This window comes from Apaloderma vittatum, unplaced genomic scaffold (assembly GCF_000703405.1).
Source record: "Apaloderma vittatum isolate BGI_N311 unplaced genomic scaffold, ASM70340v1 scaffold30131, whole genome shotgun sequence".
Lineage (NCBI taxonomy): Eukaryota > Metazoa > Chordata > Aves > Trogoniformes > Trogonidae > Apaloderma > Apaloderma vittatum.
Window position 1 is genome coordinate 55,682 of NW_009701418.1, and position 14,802 is coordinate 70,483.

Genomic DNA, 14,802 nt, shown 5'->3' on the forward strand with positions numbered 1-14,802 from the left:
AAAAATTTTAAAGGTTTCTCCCTCCAATCCCTAGATTCAGTCATGGGGTTTTGATTTGTGGTCAGAGTTATTTAAAGTAGGGGGAAATGAAGAACTATATGATAAAATAAAATAAGAAATCGGGATGTTAATCAAGACTGACTGATTCCAGCAAAACACCCCATCTCTGATAATTTGATTTAATTAAATCTGCATGTCCTTAAAATAGCATTAGAAATTGTTACCATATTTAAACAGTTGTTCAAGGGCATGCAGTCTCAAAAATTACTTATCCTTTCAGGTATGAGTATACTCCCCCTCCCCTAAAAAAAGAGGGTTTTAACTACTAACACATTCCTTTCCATATAACCTACTTCCTGTTTACGTTGAAAATGTATTTTCAGTATATATTTAATGACAGAAATGTACTTGTTTAGTACCTCCACAATCTTCTGGCTTCCCAGTTGACCACATCTGATTGTCTTTCCCCCTCTCCGTATCAGATGCTCACTGGATATAGGCCTAAGAAACTGTCAGAAGTGTACTTTAAGATGTTTCTTTGGGAGGGCTGAATGTATTTGTCTTCTTGGGGTTTAGCAAGAGGAAATGCTTACAGATGCTTATAATTACTCTGTGCTCATATGTCACAGCAAAATAACAATCCAGGGCCGAAAACCTTAGAACTGAATGAAATGGGAGTTTTGTCATTGACTTCGGCAGAAACAATCTTTTACCAAACCATTGCGAAGTAGGACTCCATTACATATACCTCCTTTTTTTTGTATTTAGTTGATATTTAAGCCATCAGGTTCATATAACTGTGACACCACAAGGCCACATAGAGGCTAGCAGCAATATCTCTGAGGTAGAGAAGTTCAGACATCTCTAAAGTCTATGTGCAAAATGAAAATTTTTGTGGACTGTAGTTCCTCGTGTGGAATAGTGCCTTACTCTGTAAGCAATGCTGTTGATTTCAGAGGGTCTCCTTTCTTAGAAAGTTACCAGTCAGCATCAATAAAGTGAGCAAAATCTATTTCTGGACTGTAGGTAGAAGAGATGTGATGGAAATGATTAAGTTCTTTAAGTTAAACCTCATGTCAATAGTGTGCATCAGTATAAGAATCAGATACTAATCACTTTCCTTACACTGAAAAAAAGCTTTACTCCTCATCTGCTTTCACAGCATTACATGTGGAGTAAAAAGGTTTTCAGTACGAGTAAGTAAAAGCATAATTTGACCTTTTGTGAACAACTATAAGCAACATTTTCATGGGCAGAAACAAACAATACTTCCGGGTTATGTAGCTATTTATTTTTTGAGATATAATGAATCTGTATTAATTCTCAATGGGTTTCTTTGTATTTAAATACTTTCAAAAACAATACATTGACGATGGGTTGAAGATATATATATGTATGTATATATACATATTATATATATATCTACAGTATATATATACACACAACTATATATATATGTATATACATATATATAAATTATGAAAGCCAAGATATTATGAAGCCTATTTTGTTTTTATCATTCTGTGTTTTGTTGTTGATATTATTATTATTGTTATTATTATTATTTTGCATACTACATGCAGTGCTTTAACCAATGTCTGTTCGGCTAATGTAATTAAAGTTGTTAATTTATATGAGTACATTTCAACTATGTCAATGGTTTCTTAATATTTATTGTGTAGAAGGACTGGTATTTTTTTTATTTACATTATGTTTAAAGAGGTAACAGTTTGATATGTTCTCATTTGTTTATATTAGAAGTTATTTATTTTCACGGCATTCCGTCTGGTATTTTGATATTTGGAAGGCATGCTACCTATACTTTGTACAGTTAGTGGGCAGTATTCAGCAGCTCCCGGTAGATTTTAGGTCCTATGTTAAATAAAAGACCTGTTTGGGATTTTTACTTTAGATCTTTCCTATTGGTTTGCCAGGACCACTCAGTGCACTTATTGCCAGACACTCTGCCTGTGTGACCAATTTATTCCTACTGTATTTACCCAGGACAGAGGACCAAAACCATCTCTGGTGTAAGTCCAGTGACTTCAGTGAAGTTATACCAGAGATGTATTTGGCTCACAGAAAAATGCTTGTGCAAATCAATGCAAAGAAAAGGCAGAAAGAAAGAAAGAGTCTTTGCATTTGGAAAGGGATTTCAACGTGGTAAAAATGTTTGGGTCAGCTACTATTTCATTTTACTTTGTTCTTTTTGTCATTTTGCTCTTTCTTATACAACAGCAGCAACAACACAAGTGAAATAAATAAAGGGAGTTTCACCAAGCATTGTGTAATTGTCCCTTAATATGCATTCCTGGTTGGGAAATTCATAAGAGCTGGGGAAATAACAGAAAAAAATTAACCTTAGAGGTGAAACGTGCCTCTTTGGATGGAACAGCGTGACGCCCTTCTCTTCGGTGTGACTATGCTAAACCGACATTTGAATTCATGGCCCTACATGTTCACTTCTCCTTGTGAAATGCACCAAGTACAAAAGCTAAAGCCAACTGCAACCCCCCTTTGCCTGCAGGCTGGTACCGTCACCACAGTTCACTTCAATAATCCAGAATTAGATGCTTACACAGATAAAAGGAGAATTTGCATTACCAAGACAAAATTGCAAGGCTGTCAATTCACGTGTGCTGGTTTACAAGTTGATCGGTTGTCATATGAAGTGATCAAAGAGGCCTGATCACGGGCAGTCCCTGGTCTGAGTGAGAAATTATCTGAATACCGTCATATTTGAAAGTAAAGTGAAGTTAGGAAGGGTTTTCACCAGTTGTTGCATTCCTATGGTGATAAATGGACTCCTGCTACATTCCAGTGGGGTGAGAATCAGGGAACAAGAATTCTGAGGTTGATCTTTAAATGGATTATTTGCACGGTGCTCAAGCATAGGCCACTGCAACTATAAGCAGGCCTTTTAATAATCAGACACTGAAAGCCTTTCTACAAAGGCTGGAGAAGTGAATTGCTTGCTTCTTACTGAGAATAAGTTTTCAACAAATCAATGCAATCAGAGCTAGAGAAAGCCTTTGTTTTGGATATAATTAAGACATGACTGAATATTTGCTTTCTTTCCTTTGTTATGATCACTATTATTATTATTGCCAGCAACAACAAATCCAACAAGATTTGGAAGCTGCTCTAAGAGAGTTTGATTATACAGGCTATTCGATTCCAGCTGCTATTGTTTTAACCTGTTATAAACGAAGTTTACACTCCAGATGTTAAATGGGGAGTTATCCTTTCTCTTGTGTGACATAAAGTGCAGAACTAGATGGTATAATCCAGGCTTTTTCCAATTTCTCCAGCCCTTTGATTTTCTTTTTATTTTAAGAGTGCTATTGCAAACTGTTGTTATTGTACAGGCTTATTGAAATGTCCAATCTGAAAAGAGCAGTGGAGAACTAAGAGCTGCCTTTTGCGCCAGGAGAACAATCTACTACAACTGAAAAAAAACCAGTCCTAAACAAATTAGAATAAGCTAATAGTATATAGACAAAGGCAAGATTACACCAAATGATTTTGCAAAACAGAAACACAGACAGGGTCTACTCAGTGTGTATTTCCTACCTTAGAGGAACACCTTCACGATGCTGCTTTATCTATTGAGTCACTAGGCTAGTTTCATTATATATCATGATTCTTTCCATGCTTGTCACAAGGCTAACAGAGTGTATGTTTTGTTAATCTCAATGGCTGCCCTCAGTGATCCCTCTCTTACTTAAGTTTGTCTGTCTCCCTGAAATACAAGCACAGACTGATTTCAAGTACTGCCTAGGGCTCAGTAACTGTCCTCCCTTACGCTGCAGATAGAAATATAGCACCGTGATCAAATCCACGGCTTGCAAACACCTGCTGCCCAGCTTGTATGGCCTCTGGGCATTTCATGGTTTTGTAAGAGCTGTATCGCACATTGTCACCATTTGATCACGTCTCTCCTGTCTACTGTTGCTTCTCATCAGCTTTGCTAGAATTGCATTGACTGGGAAAATAGTGCAGAAAACCGTCAGCTGCTAGAACACCCCAAATCCTTACTGCAGGACAGTTAAATGAACAGTGAGGTTTACCTTTCCCCTCCTACAGAAAGCAACTCCAAGCACCCAATGCGGAAGGGCTGGGAGAAAGGTCCATGTGAGTGTGTCTTTGTCTTACAAGGTTTGTGAAAGGGTTAGTCTGTCTTTGAACAGTGACACTGCAGCTTATGGACACAGTGGCAAATTCAATGTACACATTAAAACACCACCACGTCAGGAAGCAGCGTAACAATTATTTAATGTCTGACTCATCCAGTCTCTATTGCTTGAGAAAGTTACTCTGTTTCTAAGACAGAAATTTGTACCACAAGAGTTATGGCCTCCATATAACAGCAGACAAAAACAACATAGCAGCTTTATTCAAACAAGAAAAACATTTAGAGGAAAGTTGGCAAGAGATACTAGCAGAGGTCCCCAGAGGGTCTCCTGAGCAGACTGCTCCTCCACAACTTATGCGCACACAAGAATGCCTCTTATGGCTGCATTAGGATGCAGTTTATAGGCCTAGGCTTGATCTTAATGAAGTCAGCAGGGTATTACTGACCTGGATGGCTTAACTGAAAGTAAAATGAAGTTCTATTTTTTTTTAGAAAGATCACTGAATATGAAAGAGCAAAGAGAAAGATGGAAGATGATGTGGGCACTTTAATAAATGACATATAAGAGTGATGAGAGTTCAATGCCTTTGAAAAATGCGAAGATAACCCAAAACAGGGTAGAGGAAGAAAATCTCAAGTTATAGAATGACATTTCATGAGATTTTTCTACATAAGGAGTCCATTCAAAGGTCTAAATCATAGTTCTTAGCCAAGCTGTGCATCTTCTACTTCAGTGACACAGCCCTTCCCAGGCTCATGTGAGCTCCAGAAATGGTGCAATGCAGTAAGAAGATGTAGCACCACTTTGAGGCATCAAACACTCACCATTTGCCACCCTGAGAGTGTGCCACAAATCTATCTAAAGGCTGGGCAGACAGGTTGGTTAACAAGTGACAAATCACACTGTTTCATTTTTTTTAAATTTCTAGCACATGACACAACCCTAAGAAGAAATTCAGGCCTGTCTTGGCACTGACAAGTTACCTTAGCATGAATCAAGTTTAAATTTATCATGCTTTCAAATGCATACCTTTTCCTGCAAATCCTACTCCTTTCTCACACTTTCAGTGGACAGTCTGGTCATTTGTACACAGCTGTTGTGGCAAAATTGGCTCTAGGTTTAGGATTCAGGCTTTGCTTCTCTATCATATTTCCATAGGCTAGGAAAATACACTCAGGCACAGGAGCTTTATGCCACCCCCACATGTCTGGGCAGGAAAGAGAGAGATCAGATAAATAAGTTAATTATGTCAACAATTACGAGACATTCTCTATGAATAAAAATTCCAGGTCCAAACAGGAGAAGCCCAGCAGTAGACCTGTCCCACCAGTCACCCAGCCCAGGTACTGAGAGGCTCTGCAGCACCTGGGGAAGAGCAGAGGGACTGCAGGGAGAGGAAATGCAGCAACAGGGGAGTGGTTTCAATTACTCCCATGCAGGGAGTCACATGAGGTCATGATGCAGAGATTAAATTTTTTACTATCAGAAATGACCTCTTCAGGGAGCAGCTAGACAGGGAATCCACAAGAGAAGAAGCAATCTGCTATGCAGAACCTGGCTCAGAAATCTCTTAGCAAAATATTATTCTGAAACAGTAACTATACCAAACTTAGGTTTGTTACAGCAAGAAGGTAAGTCGTACTTGTCTCTCTTTCTATCTACCTAATTCTACTAGAGCAAAGTCTGTTTTCAGAAAGAGAAGCTGCAAAAACCTATGAAAACTTCAAGAACTAAAAGTGACAGCTAGAAGGGTAAAATATTTCAAAGCAGCTTGCAGACTATTGAAGGATACCATACTAGAGGCACCGTACTGCAAAAGACCCCAAAAGCCACTATGATGAGTGAGCAGGATAAAGTTGTATTTAAGTGAGAAAAAATAGAAAAGAACAAAGCTGTCAGCAAGTTAATTCTAAAATCGTATTACAGAAGGTTAGAAAAGAATCCGAGTACCCTGTAAAATCCACAATATCTAAGAATGAGTTAAAAGGTCAATTCACATAAATGCAGTAAGAGCCAATGCATGCTTTGTAGGTGGAAAACCTTTTTCATTTCTTTGAAGGAATCAACAAGTTCATGGAGAGGAAAACACGCTTATGCAGTCAGCTTCGATTTTCCAGGAAGAATTTATAAAGGACCCCACTAACTTTTCCTAAAGAAACCAACCCATCATGGCTTAAAGAAAGCAGCACACACCTAACTATTAGTTTTAACTAAAGGAGCTGAAAGAAATGGAGAGATGTCATTAGCATCTGGCTCTGCATTAGAGTCTGTGCTATGAACATAAAGATCTGAAATGTGGACAAAAATTCAGATAACGAAGTCTGCTGATGATAGTAAGTTAATCAAAATAGCAAAGACAATGGCTGGTGGCATGGAATTGCAGAACTACTTCACAAAACGATGAAAGAGAAGCAGAAAATCAGTATTGACAACTGTAAAAAATAACAGAAGTAACACAGCATACGTGTAGGAGAAAGCAATTCCGCCTTCCCATGCATGCAAGTGAGCTGCCCCTTGGGAAAGGGACTTGAACGTTATAATGAACTGCATCACCTAAATGCTCATCATCAGTAACAAAAGTAAGCTGAACATTGGTGATTACTAGGCAAGACAAGGTTTGCTTATTAGACCGGCTGGTATAGCTGGAAAATGCAGACTTCAGGGTAAAACAGAAACTCTCATTAGGTAGCTGAAGACAGCAATTAGCCTCCCGCTTTTGCTTTCTCTCCTGCAGGCTGAGAAAGTCCAGCTCACTCAAACTTTCCTTATACAATTTCCTTAGAGGGACAAATAGAGAAAAGAAAAATTAACACTTTTTTTAGGTCGTCATGTTTCTGATTGTAAAAGATCACTACTGGTTCTCCACTAGCTGTGTCCCTTTTACCTCACTATAATACCACACTCTCTGGTAGAACAACGCAGAGGATCAGGTTATGAGCAGAGACTGATCCTGTCTATATAGAGAGCATTCCCTCAACACCACAAGACAAAAATACAGATATGCTGCAGCAAACTAGACAGTTTGGTTATCCTTTTGATGCAGCCAGTTGTTTAGTTGTTTAGTTGTTTGTTTGTTTGTTTAAATACATGTTTTTAAAATCCCTTCCTGTGGAATCACAAAACTTTATTATCCTTATTGTTGAGCAGCTACCGCATGTGATCGCTACATCTGAGTTTTTTCAAAGGTCAGTCACTATTTCCTTCAAGCTCAAGTTCAAGTCCTCCTTGCTGTTTCAATTGCACAAGGCATGTGCATCCCTGGTGAGATAGACCGATGGGCAAATCAGTTTAAGAATGCCAGGTTTGCCTTGCTGCATTCACGCAACAGCAACAGAGATTATGTTGTTTACATTACTATTCCTGGCCTACACTATCTCAAAAGAAAAAAAAAGCGTGGGGAGGGGGTGAGGAAGCAAGGCAAGCTAGAACAAAGATGAGGCTAAAATCAAAATTAATCCAGTCTTTATACTGTTTCCACATAAAATTGTTTGACAGAGGGTGGTTTTTTTGATAAGGAAAAGGAGGGAACATGGTCTGAAAAGGAGAAATAAATGTAACTTCAAAGATAGGACACACCAGTGGGTAATAAATATTTATAAAATAAGACATGCATCAGCGTGCCACATGCACTTTCTACAAAATGATATATGGATGACTAAAGTGTGATAAAGAAATGCAGACTAAAGTAACACAGAGTCCAAATTTAGACACATGTAGATTTTTCCAAATGTTGCATTTTCAAGTATATTAATAAAAAGGCAAGGAGGGAGGGGAAAGATGAAGGGGTTTTTTTCAGTTTTTTCCCCAAACTAAACACAACTGTTTCACATCTTCACTTTTTCTTTGTTTCTTCCCCTTTTTTTATTTCCCTCAACTTCCAGCATTTGTTCCTTTGTTTTATAACACGTTATTCTCAATATGACAAAAGTTGTACTTTTAATGCCAAATTGTTTGATACGTTTTATAAAAGAAAATGAAAGACAGAACTTTGACTGCAAGAAGATGTGGAAATTTGATGGTGCCATAAGGTACTACATCCACCATTTTCAGTCGACCCCTTCCCTGGCCATCTGCTGCCTATTCACCCTTAGCAACACATTTCCTGCCAAAGGAGTGAACAGGCCACCACCTCTGCAAAATTGACAGATACCTCTTTAAATTTCTTAAGACAGTCTTTCGAGATAAAACTAAGGCACTCCTGGTACATTTAGCAGAATGGTGACTAGATGTCTCTGCTCAAAGTGCTATGCCTCAAACCTGCCCCCCAAATAAGGACCTCAAGTAAGTCTAGGTTTGTATCTAATGAGAGAAGTAAATTTTTAGTGTTATTAATACTCACCAATCCTGCCATTCTAATGCAAAACCTAAGGTGCATTTTATTCTTCAGTGTATGATTTTCTGGCATAATGTGATCCTTTAGACCTGTAACCTGCTCATGAAATGCAAAGGGCCTGGCAGTGCCACCAAGGGCTTGATTTGAAGAAGACAGGATAGTACAAGCAGACAGAGGCTCTAGAACACAAGATGGCCTAATGTTCGTTGCAGAATCTGATGATGATCTGTCAGTAGCTCGAATCATAACACCTTGTGCATTTTGCAGGGCTTAAAGACAGCTTTTTAACTTATAAAATGAGCACTTCTGCAACAGAAACAACTGTCAGACAAATATAGAACCCTGAAATGTCATTTGTACGCTCTTTTTTTTTCAAAGTAATACTACATTTTAAAGTACCGAAGAACATAATGACAGTTTTAAAGTGAAAAAGAACAAATTTGATTTTAAAGACTAGGTATCAAAGTGAGTCAGACCCGGTCTCAGGGACACCAGAGGACTTTTGAAGTTACTGCATTAGGATTATTTCTAATGTAGGCAAATATCACGGAAGAGAGTGTAGAAACAGGAAGTCAGAAAAGTATTGTAAGATTCAGCGAGCAGAATAAGACAGATTTTGAAGACCAGCATAGAAGTTCTGGTGTGGAGCTGAAGATACATATAAACTTCATACTTACTTGTTTAAATGCAAAATGGCATGTGGCCTTGTGCCTTGTCTTTGAAAAACAAGGTGGCTATGGTGCTTTCCTCAAAGGAAGCCTTGTGTCTACTAAGGTAGTTATTGAAAAGTAAAGGATTTGGTGCTCTAGTGATTCATGCAAGGCTGGAAGGGCCCAGAACCAAAGCATAGATTGTCACTGAAAAATAGGTAACAGGTAGAAACATACCCTCTTTCAGCATCATACTTGGCCAATCTGATATATAACATATAATCTGATATATAACATATTATATGTATATATATATAACATATAATCTGATATATTAACCAATAAAAAAGGGATGTCTTAATAAAACCATTATATAGAGTAACAAGTTAACCTAATCATAATTCCCTAGGATTAGGAGCATTTTGCAAAATGTGCCCAGTTTTGGAACACTTCTGTGTGATTTGGCACAAAAAAAGGAATAGTAGAGATTGGAGCTACACACACGACTCTTTACTTTGATCCATGTGGGCTGCACAGCCATTACAAAAAGGAAAGGCAAACAAAGTAGGGCCTGATTCAATTTGCCCGGAGGGCTTCAATTTTAGATTCCACATGCCCTTTTATAACTGGGCAAAAAAGTCTCTCTGCAGTGGGCAGGAATCACTTCCTTCTATTAGTTGTTAAAACTGTTACACTTCATGAAACAGTAAGTTCTTTAGTTTTCCAGTGTATGTACCCTCATTGTACTTTCTAGCTCTAAACATGTTTTAAACAGTGCCCATCAAAACACAAAGCAACCTTTGCCATCAAACATTCTCCTTGCAGAAACTGTTTCTGGCGGTAATGCTAATATTTTTCTTTTCTTTCGGACTGCAAGGAATAGTCTAAAAGGATCTAGAATGATGACAGTGATGCATGGTATTTGCTGTTCTACATTCACTATATTCTTTTCATCTAACATCTCAGTTATGTGACATGTTACTCATTTTTTTGACCTAAATTATTATGCAATCTTACTTTGTGCTATTTAAAAGTTGCCTCATTTCACCTTGAACACCACTAAGCAATGGCAGCTGAAGTGAATCCTAACACGGCTTATGCTAAGTTTCTGGAATCTATTCAGGTAACAGGCCATACCAATGTAAGATCTTATCTGACAGATTGCTGTGTGCTTGCAATTGGACTGAGCATCTAGTTTCAACATCTGAAACAATCACACTTTTCAGGAGACAAGAGGTGAGCAAACAGCGTGTGTAACAAATCTAACAATATTATTTCAATATTGACTAACAGAAGGATTTATGTGGTTCATTTAAGAGAGATACTGCAGAGAAACTGATGAAAAAGTTTAATAGTATCGTATCCTAATTACACAGTAGAATTTAATCATGCAGATTGTGAAAAGAGCTATGGCAAAGAGTCACAATTATGAGGCATCTCAATCTCACAGAGGTAGTGCAATAAATCTTGCTGTCCTTGCTAAGCCATTTTCCTAGGAATTACCACTGAGCTAGGTACATATTTCTCATCACCTCTGGCCCCTTGTCTCGATGGGACAAGATCATTCTTAAGACACTTTGCCATGTTTAGCATCTTCAGGCTCCCTATGTGGGATGCTCAGGGCAGAGACAAAGCCAGTCATGGATGCAGAAACAGCAGGAGCTCCTTGGCATGATGTCGCAGCAAACCAGTCTGTCCCAGTGCAAGGCAATTCTCTTTATCCCTCAGGCAGTGCTGCAAAAAATCATATATGCTCTTCTAAGACATGAGCATTTATCAGGGATTGGTACTTTAATCAGCAAGTGGCTCGTGGAAGCAGAAGTCACCACCAACAGCCTGGCAGAAGTGGGGCTCCACTGCATGTGCAAAAGGGTTTCCTTGTGCATTCTGGCAAGGGGAGAAGAACCGAGTGTGAAGCTGAACCGTGAGGAAACTAGTCAACAGTATGTCAGAGTCTTCTAAGACATGAGCATTTATCAGGGATTGGTACTTTAATCAGCAAGTGGCTCGTGGAAGCAGAAGTCACCACCAACAGCCTGGCAGAAGTGGGGCTCCACTGCATGTGCAAAAGGGTTTCCTTGTGCATTCTGGCAAGGGGAGAAGAACCGAGTGTGAAGCTGAACCGTGAGGAAACTAGTCAACAGTATGTCAGAGGATGATAGTGCCCTTGGGAAGTGGTTGAGGACCTGAGTGTGATTTGGATTGTGATTGAAAAATTCAGTGTGGTAGCAGCAGCCTACTAGGTCTCTATGAAGTTAGGTACAGAAATCCTCTGTTGTTTCAAATGCCTTTCCAGTGCACTGCCGGCATTTGCAACACTGCTACCTAATCCTGTAGTCACACAAACTTACTTGATGGCTAAATTTCAGTGGCAGTCATCTCACAGTGGCCCGTATCACTGCCTGTGTGCAGCTTCTAGCCACCCTGAATTGCAGAGTGCAAAAGCTCATCAGGGCTTCAAAACAGAATCTTCCTACTTGTTTCACTTTGAAACGGGTATGATTCAAACATAAAACATCCCATTAAACTAATCTCTATCCTGGTTACTTAGTGTCTAGAAAGTTGCTCAGGACATCTGACTCACAGGAACCAGGCCTTCCATAGCCCTTCCCTTGAAGGGAATTCCTGTCTGAGGCTAGGCCTCTAGCAATGGCACAAAATGGGGTCATTTTTTTGCCACAGGTCTCACTTGGTCCAACTCAGTCGGTACGCTGCTTCTCTGATATTTGTTTAAATCAAAATGCCAGTGAGAAACTCTAGTATTTTCCAGCCATGCTACCCTTGGTTATTATTTTGTAACTCCACATAAGCAAAGTTTCACTGCATCTGGTAAATATCTATGGGGGCACGACGACTCAGTCACTTAAAAATGTAGCACAGTTCCCCCTATTTCTACATTACAGCAACACCCCAGGCCATGATTGAGCAGGTCCCAGGCTGTCTTTCAGATGGTATTTACTGTGAGGTTCTCAATGCTTGCTAAGAAAGATCCCCTGGCACTTTTCACAAAAGTAGGGCTATTAACCTTTCTGACCTGACCATATTCCACTACTTATTAAGCACCATGGGGGAAAGATCTAGTTTAGTACTAACTCAGAAGAAGAGTACCACCCACTGAACCAAAACCATCACACGTAGCAGCAGCCCAAGCATACACGTTGCATAGACATATGTGTGTTTATAATATGTATACACAGTGTGTGCTGAACAGAAACCAAGGAGGGATCTGATGTGTTGGTTATAATTCACCCTGTCTTAGATAACTGACAAGATGTTACACGATCATGTTTACTCACATTAGGTATGTTGTAAACCAAATACAGAATTTTCTCTGATGCTCATATTTTCAGCATCCAGGGAGAAATCCCCAGTCCATGTAGCCTTAAACCGGTGTATTTACACCAGTAGAAAAATAAAGCAGGGAATGAGGCCCACGTTATTTCTCCCATCCCACTGTTTCCTCTCCACATTGTGGCTGCTAAGAACAACTTTCCTGCTTGATATGTTGTTCTTTCTGCCAGCTGCCACCTTAAATTAGGCTTTCTTATGTCATTTGGTAGTAAGAATCTTTGGGTTCATGTCAGGAGATGCATTTAACATACTTCTGATACTACTGCATAAGCAGCTGTGACATGTAGGCAATTCTGAACATCCACAACCATCACCACCAATTACCCCCTTTATTAGTCCAACCTTGCGGTGGAGACCCAGGGAGAATTTCACTGTCAGTCTAAGCATTTCACAGCTTCCTATGTTTCATGAATATATATATATGCTGTGTTTCACATTTCACTTGTTTGCTGCCCTCTCAAACACAAGCTTCTTAATTTTAGCTGCTTCGGCAATAAGACATAAATCACTTTTTTATGGCTGCTGCACCATTTTTCTGCTAACAGCTGTCATATTGCATTAGGCTACATTATACACGATGAAGAACGAGGGAGAGGTGGAGCACGACATGAGCAGCCTAACAAATTTATTATGCTGTTCAGTTGATAGGCCTATTCATCTTTCAACGCTGAGAGTACAATAAGTCCTACTAACCCAAACTAACAGCACTCCAGGAAAATGTTAAGAATGTAGATTATATACAAATCAGGAAACTCTGATACTGTGTATTCAGCTGGGATAATCTACTCCTTGATAATGGGGCTGATGTATTTTAGGCATCCATTACCCTTAGGATGGTTTTATGAAAAGGCATTTATAACTCAGTTTCCAAGCACAGTGGAAATCTGTATCGAACAATGAAACTGTTTGGCTTGTGGTTGTGTTTTCACAGCTCAGACACACTCAGGACTTGTCTGCACTGCAGGCTGTGGGGTGACGGAGAGATACCACATCTTATATGAGGTAGCTCATGGCTTCCTCGTGCGGTGTGGCCATTCCCTGGGCCCACGTTTTGGAGGCAGGTGAGTTCCCACCTAGAACAATGCAGGGAATCCCTAGGGTGCCAGAAGTGCTCCTCTCCCCTTGCCGGAAAAGTCAAGCCTCATTCCTGAATTTTGAAGAGGTCATCCACAGGCTGAAGCATCCCCAGTCCTGTTTATCATTTCAGCACAGCTGGGCTTCTCTGGTGCTAATGCATACTTTTAAAAGGGACTGCAAAAACTGTCAAATGTGGAAACCTGTTTAAAAGGTCTGACCTCAGAAATATCAGGAGTTCTTAAAGCTATTTTTATCAAATCCTGAAACTGAAATTTCCAAGTGGAATCCTTCTAACAGAAAAAACAGATGTTTCTATAAGAGCAAAAAATAAGTAATTACAATATGTAAATTTGGTGCTGTAGCACAGATTTTTTTATGCTGTAATAGTAGAGACTATAGAGGATTTCTTAAGTGGAACAAAGTTTTAAGGAGCTCTTAAAAGAAATATTATTCTTCTTTCCCATGCAAAACCCCCTGCTGCTTCTGCAGTTATTGGGAGTTCCTTAAATCACGGCATTGAAACTCCATATTAGGGAATATACAAATTAAAATCTTTACAATTCTAACTTTTACCTAATTATCTTCACAGCAGCATTCATAGTGTGGGGAATACTGTAAAATGTGTGGTAACATTAATTATGTGCAAATGGCAATTGTAAAGGTTTTAATAGTGACCTCTGTAACTAGAAACCTTATTGATCATGTCTGCACTCCTATGTGTAATCACACAGCACTGGCTAAAACATCAAAATCCTCTCCTGGAGTGTATTGAAGTCTGTGTAAAACCCGGGGTAGACTCCTGAGGAACAAATTCCTGTTTGGCTGCTTTTCAGAAAGTGTTAAATGTCTCCCCCTTTCCCTCAGTAAACTAAAATTGGACAATAATTCTGAATTATTTTTTATAGAGCTATAAAGAAAGTTGATTGAATCAAAAATTCATACAAAGTACCCCGTGCTGGTTTGAACATGAAACATTTGCAAAACAATGCCTAAATGAAGACTTTGGCAGGTCTTTAGTTTTCTATCTGCATAACAGCACTACTGCATTTAGCAAGGCCCTTTTATTTCTTGTACTGAGATGGATATAAAATTCTTTCAGTCTTTTGCTAGTTAGAGTGCTTATGTATTTAATACACACAATTATTTCAAAATAAATTCACTGGAATATGAACCTCTTTTTTTGTGGCTGTTTTTTGTTGTGGAAACAGTCCTTAGACTTAGGACAATCTGGAGAGATCTGTTTTAAAACCCACAA